Below are 3,056 nucleotides of genomic sequence, written 5' to 3'. Positions count from 1 at the left end.
TTTCTTTTTTTTTTTTCCCCCCCATATAACTTGTTTTAATGTTTTGGTTTTTTCCACAAATGGTGAAAAATACTAAAGTACATACAAGAAGTAATCATAATGTTGTGTCCAACATTATAGATATGGAATTATAAATTCAAAATATTTTCTGGTTTAAAAAATAAATGTAGTAGTCAATGTGGCTCTGCAGGTCTCATCTTATAGGGCCTGTCTCTGTGCTCCTGGCGCTGCTAGCATTTATCCATCTTCCCGGCTCTTCTTTGTCTGCCTCTGTGTCCTCCCATCTGTTCCATCAACGGTCCAGGGGAACCCCCAGAACCTCGGCGTCTTCCTCCACCAAATCCACACAGTCCGCGTCCTGGCCACCACAGAAAACACCTCTGTCTCCACCACGACCACCTCTGATCATTCCACCAGGACCACCAGGTCCATGAGGTCACTTCTCCGGCCACGGATGCCACCTGGGCCACCTCTGCCACGCACCCCACCCGGAGGTGGAGAGGGTAGCGGGAGGAAGCCTTCAGGCTTGGGAGCTTTGCGCTGGTTGCACCCTGTTCTCCGGGCAAAGTTCTGGTTTTCACAACCTGAATTGGGGCACTGCCAATCTCCAGCTCCATGTTGGATATTTCCTCCTCCAGATGGGTTCCCTCGGGAACCCCAGGGTCCTGGCGGGGGGGAGCCCTCTCTGTCTTCTTCACTGCCTCCCATGCAACCCTGGGTGCCCCAGGACCTCCTGGGCCCTGGGCCCCCTGGACCTCCACGTAGTGGCAGCGGCATGGCCCTGCCCTCATGGGGTGGCATTCCACTGCATATGCTGTTCATGAGCCACTTCTTGTGCGCAAGAGAGACTTTAAGTTTCCTCCTTTGGAAATCTTTCCCATCAAACCACTCCAAAGAAGCCTTGGCAGTTGGAGGGTCTTCATAAGACACTGTAGCTTCGCCTTTCAGCTTCCCCATTTCTCTGTCCAGTTGATGTGGACCTTGGGCTGCCCAGTTCTCTTGTTCATCTTAACTCTGCACTGCTTAAAGAAGTCTGTCAGATCATCTAAAGTCACATTGTCATTTAATCCTTGCACATAAATTGCTCTGTTGTCAGAGTCTTCATAGGGATCCTCAGGTGAGCCTAAATCAAGATCTGTTCCTTCCTCCGTGGGTCCACCAGGCGTATTGAAGCCACCTCCCTCAACAGCGCTGCGTTCCACCACATCCTCCTCCCCGCCCACATATGCTCATGCCTCCACGATCAAATCCCCCTCTTCTCCTGCTCCAGTTATCATAGCCACTCATGCTCTCGTTCTCTCCTGGTCCAGAAAATCCTCCAGACTCCTGCCCATAAACACCCATGGTACCAGGGTGGTCCTGTTGGAATTAACTCTGCTGCACATAGCTGCTGTTCTGTTGCCTATATTGACTTGAAGCCTGGCTGTAGGATCCTGTCTGAGGGGAGGTGGGGTACCCTCGTGGCTGGCTGCTGTCCATATCAAATCTGTTGACCATAGGTGCTCAACAGTTCATCAGGTCATAACCAGTTGGTTGTGAAGACGAATAGCTGGTATGTGGGGAGGACGGAGGTGTGCTGACTGACTGCATGGGTAGCTCCCAGGTACCTGGGGATAACTGTAGTTACTCTGCCAATACCCCATGCTGGGCTGGTTGCAACCTCCTATTCTAGACTGGGGTTGGCTTGTCTCAGTGGGCTTGCTACCATCTGTAGTCTTGCAGGTGCGGTAGCTGTTGGCTGCTGTCCATATATTAAATAGCCAGGCTGAGTACCATCTGCAGACTGAGCTGAAATAGGAGGCCTGGGTGGTGATCACTCAGTGTAGCAGTGGTGGTATCGTAAGCACCCTGAGGCTCCATCCTCCTCCTTTGCTTCCTTAGCTGGCAGTTGTATTTCCTTTTTGTCTCTGGAACTGGGTTCAGGGTCAGGTCTGGAGTAAAACTCAGTGTCAAGGTTACCTATAGAAAAGGGAGCAAACCTAGAGAGAACAAACTTGTGAGTTAGAAAAAGAAGGGCTTTGGGGGGTGTTACTTATGGGTGTACTTGGGGAGAGGTTGGCAGAAAGTAGCCTAGATAACATTCTCTGTACACCCAAGGCAGTTTTTTCTACCCAGGGGTCGGATGGCACAACCTGAGGGCTGAGGAGTTCACCCCAAGAGCCGAAGATGGCTCGCCCCAAGCTGAAGGCCGAAGACAGCTCGTCCCCAGCCAAGGGCCGAAGATGGCTTCGCTCCGAGGGCTGAACTCTTCCCAAGAGCCAAATAGCCCACCCCGAGGGTTGGACAGCAGCCCCCAAGAGCCAGATGACACATCCTAGGGGCTGGCTGGCACACCCCCCACCAAAGCCCCTCCCCCCCAAGTCCAGACCCATCACCTGACCGAAGACCATGTGGGCGGGGACCTTTACCACCCCGCCCCCAGCAACTGTAATTTGAAGTAGGTGTCACTGCCCTCCCCCTTTATAAATGTAGAAGGGAACCTGAGAGTGGTGAACAGACTCCCCCCAGGTCTAAACAGTTCTTGGCTGAGGCATTCAACAGATCAAAAGATGTGATGCATTTAGGATATCTGCCATCTTGGACATGCTGCCACTGTTAAGTGTCTGTCAAGTCATAGGCAGCTCACATGACTCTCATCAATCCATTGTATTGATGAGCTTCTTCTCTGGCCTGCCCAAGGAAACCCAAACCTGCCATTGCATCTCCTGCCACCATCATCTTGGCTCCAAGAATTCTCCCCAGAACAAATCCATTCTGTGGTGATGTGGCGGCTCCACTGCACCAGCCTTGGAGGTGGGGGGTAGGGGTTGCCTACTGTCCATCCCAGGTGAGGGGATCCCTGGGGTCCAACAGTGGGAGCCTCATGGAGCTGCGGCAGCGGTGCAGGCTCGGAAGCAGGGGGCTGGGGGCTGTGGGACTCACCCATTCCTCTCCAGGAATCCTTGATCTCCTGATGAGCCTCAATCCACACCGAAGACCAGTCATCAATTGCTAAACTGTTCAATTATCAATAAGCAGAGGTCTGTAGAAGGCCATGGTGGCCCTCCTCCAAGTGG

At 52.6% G+C, this 3,056-nt stretch overlaps 1 pseudogene; it reads right to left on the bottom strand.

Annotated features, from left to right (window-relative positions):
* Window positions 1–173: 173 nt before the first annotated feature.
* Window positions 174–2,313, bottom strand: LOC102855493 (annotated as a pseudogene).
* Window positions 2,314–3,056: the final 743 nt, after the last annotated feature.

Source organism: Elephantulus edwardii, unplaced genomic scaffold (genome assembly GCF_000299155.1).
Source record: "Elephantulus edwardii isolate Elephantulus edwardi_28Jun2011 unplaced genomic scaffold, EleEdw1.0 scaffold00065, whole genome shotgun sequence".
NCBI classification, from domain to species: Eukaryota; Metazoa; Chordata; class Mammalia; order Macroscelidea; family Macroscelididae; genus Elephantulus; species Elephantulus edwardii.
This window is presented reverse-complemented; position numbering and strand designations above follow the sequence as displayed.